This window comes from Mesocricetus auratus, unplaced genomic scaffold (assembly GCF_017639785.1).
Source record: "Mesocricetus auratus isolate SY011 unplaced genomic scaffold, BCM_Maur_2.0 Super-Scaffold_100015, whole genome shotgun sequence".
Lineage (NCBI taxonomy): Eukaryota > Metazoa > Chordata > Mammalia > Rodentia > Cricetidae > Mesocricetus > Mesocricetus auratus.
This window is the reverse complement of record NW_024429198.1, coordinates 42,991,998-42,998,654: the sequence shown is the minus strand read 5'-3', so window position 1 is coordinate 42,998,654 and position 6,657 is coordinate 42,991,998. Positions and strand designations below refer to the sequence as shown.

Here is a 6,657-nt window from a genome sequence, read left to right as displayed (position 1 = left end):
ACTTGGGAGTATTTTTTCCTAGCCCTGCTCAGGGGCCTGTCCATAGCTTGTAGGCTTATTTTCTTGACTACTGTAGGAGATACTTGCAGCAGGGAATGATGCTACAAACCAAATATATGAACACATATATTCAAAGTCACTCACATTTGTTTGGGTTTGGTATTGAGGATCCAGTGTAGAACCTTAACGAACCAAACAAGAGTTCTACAGTAAGCTACAGCCCTTGATACACTGGTATACAGTCTCACTGTGTCTCTCAGGCTGGCCTTGAACTCACAACCCTGCTGCCTCCACCTCCTCAGGATACTGGGGTTATACTAGGCCACCATGCCCTGATAGTCATGTTTTATGTTCTAAAAATTTAACAGTATACTTGTGTTTTTTAGAATTGATACATATATCATGCAGAGCTGACAACATACTCCCTAAATGTAGCTGGAAATTTTTAAGAAACTAAAATAAGCTTTTTAGAAAGAAGCACATTTGCTTTAAATGAGGCTCCAAGTACTTGATGTTAAAAGAAATCCAAACTTCATGATTAGTTTTTAGCAGTTATCTTTGGTCGGCTTTTAGTGTAACAAGTGATGGGCAGACATGGGAGTGATACTTGAAGAACCACTAATGTGGAAACAGCCATGTTTGAGTCATTACATCTCGTGTCCAAGCAGGCTCTGTGGGAGAAAAAAGGCACCTTTTCAAGTTTAATGGATGGAAAACCTCTTCATAAGTGTATGTTACTATTAGCAACTCGGGGTTCTTTAAAATACGGACCAGAATAAGACTGAAACCGCAGACAAGAGAGCTGAGTTCAGTCTTCCTAAAAACTCCCCAATAAACACACGGACACTATGGGTCCAGACTGCAACCTCCTTCTCTAGACACTGTCTCAAAAACTGCTGGCTCCATTATCCCCCAAACACACACACACACACACACACACACACACACACGCACGCACGCACGCACGCACGCACGCACGCACAGGAGAACACACAGGCATGCACACACAGGCATGCACACATTCAGAACATCCACACCTGTGTTAGCAGGAATGCTGGTAAGCACAAAAGCAAGATTCTAAATACAGCAATCAACGGAGAAAGCAGAACGCTTCACTGCTCTCCCTCCCTGTGTGCCTTGTATGCTAACTCTAAGTGTTCCGGTTTGGTTTGGTTTGTTGTTGTTTTGGTTTCTTGAGACAGAGTTTCCCTGTGTGGCCCTGGCTGTCCTGGAACTCGCTCTGCAAACCAGGCTGGCCTTGTGTGGTGATATCTTTCTTGTACAAGTAAAGCCCTTCTGGGGGTCAAAGAATGGAGCTTAACACCAGCTAACCATAGAGGTTTGGAGGTCTGTATAGACAGGCAGGAAGTGACGTAGCTGGACAGAAACAGGATATAAAGAGGGACAAACAGGAAATTACGCTCTTCTCTGCTGAGACGCTCAGGAGGTAAGGTGTGACTGTGGCTTGCTCCTTCTCTCTGATCTCTCAGCATGTCCCTCTATATCTGACTCCAGCTTTTTATTATCTAGACCAATTAAGAACTCCATTTGCAGCCTTGAACTCACAGAGATCTGCCTGCCTCTGCCTCCTGAGTGCTGGGTTTAAGGTGTGTGCAACCACTGCCTGGTGGAAAAAACTTGTTCTAAAATACTGGCCCGTAAATGGCAGTTACTGAAGGAGAAAAGAGCCGTGATAGGAAGTCTTAAAAACACACTTGAAATGAGTGTGATGATTCATGATAACTTCAGGTTATCATGAATATCATTGACTCCCAACATACACATAATTAATTATACAGTAGATTGATTTTGATTCTGGCTTCTTTCAAGATTCATTTACTGACTCTCGGCAGAGCTGGTGGATTAATGATTTACATTTTTAAAATTTTATTACTGTATGTGCACATGATACGTGTCTGCAGGCGTGTGCCACGGGCATGTATCTGGAGGTCAGAGGGCAGCTTTGTGGGATTGGTTGTTTTCCTTTCACCTCTGCGTGGGTTCTGAGGATTGATCTCGGGTCACTAGACTCGATTGGTCAGGACCTGTACTCACTGAGCCATCTTGCTGGCCTTGGATTAATTCTTTTAAAGTTGATTCTAGGAATGGTATTGCTAAAATTCACCCACCAATATTTTGGTAAACATTATTCAAAATTATTCTACCATTCATGATATACTGGGGGAAACTTTTCTGTCATCTTTAGTGCTATTTTTTAGGAAAAAAATGATTTGAAAAGAATTTGTCTGAGCATAGGGAAAAAAAAAAAACCTAACATGAATGTAAAACACCAGTGCCCCTCCTGTTTCTTATAATTGCATCTTGGCTGCTTGCTTAGCTGTTCCAGGCCAAGGCTTGTGGCCAAAAGAGCTGCATGGAGAACGTGACAATTCAAGGACCTGCGCAGCGGAGTCAGAATCAGGTGACCTGTGAAAATCCAGAAATGCTGGCGGGGAGGCAAGACAAGGAGGCCGGAGTACACCACCTGTCATCTGGGAGCAGTGTTCAGGGCGGTGCTGACAAGGAATGGCCAAACAGCAGCCCTCCCTCAGGTCTGTGTGTGCCTTCCACAGTTTTCAGAGCCCACTCCCCACAAAACACTCCCCCAGGGTCCAAGCCACAACTATGTACCTCATGACTGTTACTTAAGCCATTTATCATCTGTACAACTCACTTAGGATTTCATCTCATGCCAACTTTTGACACATTTAGAGTTGTTTCAATGTGTCTTTGTTTCCTGCAAAGAGACCGTGAAGTTCTTAAGGTCATAACCTGATCAGAAATGTGAAATCATATTTCTAAAGATCACATGCTAACTTGGGGTGGAGCCACTGCTCTGTGGTTTGATGTGTGTCAGTTAAATAAATAGTAAATAGTTCACTTAGACTGGGAGGGAGAGGTTCAGGGACCGTTCTGAAGTTATTTTTCCCAAGTCCCTTGGGCATGCAATCCAAAAAAATTATTAAGCATGAACACCCTTGGAAATCTTGAAGTCAAATTTTAAAAATGAAAAGGGTATATTTTAGGTAGTGCCTCCAAAATCAATAGGTACATTTGGGGAACAGGTTGAGACCAGCTTTGTTATGTCGCCCAGGAGGAACTCAATCTTTCCCCCTCAATGCCCTAATGCCAGGATTATGGGAGAAAGGTCTCGCTAGCAATACACAAATGAATTTGAAAATGTCCCTAAATGGAGGCAATTTGCATCCCAAGTTCAGGGTGGGTGTTAAGTCTTTCAGGGCTAAGCTGTCCTAGAGCGTCCTTCCTGGAGACAAGCACCAGCTTAGTCCCTGATGGTGACTTCTGATTACACACACTCCTACATTTTTCTCTTTTAACTATGTTAGTGCAACCTTTTCTTGATTATGAGAAATTCTTCCCTCTTTCTCAAACCTGCAAATATTTTCTCCATGGCATGTTGATTCTTCTGTCTTGACAAGCCTGTGATCGGGCAGGGATTTCAGAGTCACAGTATTTTTGCCTAGGTTCTGATTGAGCAGGGATTTCAAAGTCATGGCATTTTTGCCTTTGTGGATGGGCTCCTTACAGTTCTGGGTGTGTCTGTGATTTCATTTTTACCTGTGCCTCGCCCCATCTGTGGAACTCTCGCTTTCATGCTTGGGTCAGGAGAACCCCTCACCAGTGACTTCTGTGGCACATCAGGCTCCTCATACCAGTGCCATTCAGTTGGACATCCCAGACAGGTGAAGAATCCTGTCCTTGGTCTAAAGGACTTCTTGTGTTCCTGACCCCTACACACCCACTGAGAATCAGTATTGCCGCCAATGACTATAAGCAAAAGCATCCTCACAAGTTCCCAACTGTCCCTAGGCAGATGTGCAAGGCCAGTCCTGTCAGCTGCTCTAGATGCTACCTGTACCTCTGTACCCCCAACATATCCACTCTCCCCACAGAGAGGATGTTAGGGTATCTGCTGACAGCTTCGTTTCTGAAAGCTTGTCATTCTTTCAGAGTTTATCTCACTTGAAAGTGAGCCATGAACTTGTTTCCTCTTGGTTTGCTTGTTATGAGAAATGTTAGACCCCTCCACGGACAGAGTAGGATTAACAAACTCCTGCAGATTCTTTAACTTCATCTCAACTATTGTCAACTTACCCACAATGCTGCTCTTTCTATGTCCCAATCCACCTACTACTGTCCTCTGTGCCACCAGAGAACTGTGAAGGATATCACACATCATTCACTGTATGCACCTTCAGGTTTGGGATAAACTTGTGCATGCATGCACGCCTGTTTGTGTGTGTATACATGTGTAAGATGCATATGTGTGCACACAGGCCAGCAGTGAGCTGTGTCATCTTCCCATGTCTGCCAGCATTCCTCGTGGCTGGTCAGACTTCATTCCATACAGTGTTATAGCGTCATCTGACTCGGCTTCCTCTGGGATAAGACTGTGTGGACAAGAGTTGCTAAGAGGACTGCTTTTCAGCAGAAGGGCCCTTTCAACAGAGCTCTATGGATTTTGTATACTTTGTTACTAGTCTGCTTCATCTGCACTAGTTCAATGCTCTGCATGGGGCAGCTCGTATCTTCACTCTCAGATGGAATGAAATTGAATTCAACAACATCCAAATATCTTTGTGTATCAGACTCTCTAGGCCAGAGGTTCTCGACTTTCCTATTGTTTCAATCCTTTAATACAATCCCACATGTTGTGGTGACCGCCCCCAACCATATTTCATTGCTATTTCATAACTGTAATTTTGCCACTGCTATGAATTGTAATGTAAATATCTGATAGGTGACCCCAAAGGGGTCGTGACCACAGGTTGAGAGCCACTTCTCTAGACATTGCCCACCATGTTGGGAATGCTGTTTTACACCTTGGTGAGGCTGTTCATTTGGAACAGGTATGTCCATCTGCTGAGGCACTGTTGTGAGTGGCTGTCACCACCTTGGTACTTAATGAATTGTTGCTTTTCAGTTTTGTCTATAGAAATACCCAGAAAGTAGGGAGTGATGTGTTGAGTCAGTTAAAGCTACAGAAGGTTGTAAAGCTGGTTCTGTCGCGATTACTTTTTGTTTGTCGTCTGTTTTTCGAGACAGAATTTCTCTGTGTAGCCCTAACTAACTGTCTTGGAACCTGCCTCTGCCTCCTGAGATTAAAGGTGTACCACTGACCTGGCTCATAATTGCTTCTTAGATGCACACGCAGTAGAATGCCATGTTCCACACTGCTCGTTTCTTCCTCCTCCCCATCTGGGGATGTCGTGCAGGCCTTTTGCTGGTTAAACTTGATTAACTCTGCTGAGTCTTGGGCAAGGCTTTCAAGACAAATGGACAAACCGTAGGAACACTAAGCTTGACCTTGGCCTCTGGGCTGTTCAGTTTATGCTGGAACTTGTGACCCTGATCTGGAATGTGACTTTTCTCCTCCCGGGGCCAGTGATGGGATCCAGAGTCCTCAGGATAGACGAGCAGGGAGCACAGCTTTTGAGGCAGTCATAGCCTCCCCTTTTATTTCCTTGCAAACAGTTCTTTTCTCCTTCAGTTCTTCCTTGTGATGGGTGTTTAGGAAGAATACAGGACTGTGTGGGAAGAGCTACAAAAGGCTCCCCTGGCAAGGCGATGTTATGAGCAGATAAATGGATAAAGAATATGTGGATCATATACAAAATAGAGTTTTAGACAACGGTAAAGAATAAAGTTGATATTTGCAAGGAAGTGCATCAAACTGGAGGTAATCGTGCTAACTATAGTAAGTCAAACCCAGAAAGGCAAGTATTTATGTTTTATTTATATATGGAATCGAGGCTTAAGTTTATGTATACATATATAGGTATAATTGGATGTACATATACATGTATATACATATAAAATGCACAGTTACACATAGGACATGAAAGCAGAGAGGGGCTATGGGAGGGGAGAAAGATGGTTGCAGACAAAGGGGAGGGGAAGCAAGAATAGAACATTTGAGACCGGAAAGAAGGGACTATGTGAGGCGGGGCAGCAAAGGGATGGAGAGGAGATGAAGGAGGGCAGCTGGGGGCAAAAAGAACAAATTGTGATATATATGTATAGAAGTGACAGCACCACAGAACACATTGTTTTACACACATTAAAACAGAATTTTAAAAAAGAGGATGTTAAATGCTCACATCGGATGCTCCAAAGCAACACTTAGATTCCTACGTTCAGGCGGTAGTTGACAGTAGTCTGACCAGCCCTGCTCACTTCCTGCATAACCCTTGGTAAAGTTCAGTAGTGGTGTTGACATTGGCCACACATGGAGACACACTTAAACTGCCTGAAACCAGTCTGTTGTCAGGAGAGGCTGCAGTGAGTCTTCTGGAACAGAAGCTACAGTGTGCCCCACCCCATTTCTTGTTCATTCGCTTTCATCAGTCAGAGTTGATGTAGTTAAGTCTATCACCACCATTGACATGATGTATTTGAGTTGACTTTGTATAGTGTCCTTTGCGTATGGGGGTGGCAGGGTACAGGGTCTCATGTAGCCAAGGATGACCTTGAGCTTCTGGTCTTTGGCCTCCACCTCTAAGTGCTGGGATTACAGGCTGGTGCTGTTCTGCCCAGTTTACGAATTGCTGAGGATCATCCAAGGGCTTTGTGCCTGTTAGATGAGCAATCCACACACTGGGCTACATTGCTAGCCGGAGAATGACAGTTTAATGG

General features: G+C 44.1%; 1 long non-coding RNA gene across 1 annotated transcript; it reads left to right on the top strand.

Annotated features, from left to right (window-relative positions):
• The first annotated feature begins 1,409 nt into the window (after positions 1–1,409).
• On the top strand, positions 1,410–5,141 carry LOC121144345. The gene is made up of 2 exons (XR_005881696.1): positions 1,410–1,447; positions 2,339–5,141. It is a non-coding gene; the product is annotated as an uncharacterized LOC121144345 (long non-coding RNA).
• The last annotated feature ends 1,516 nt before the right edge of the window (positions 5,142–6,657 follow it).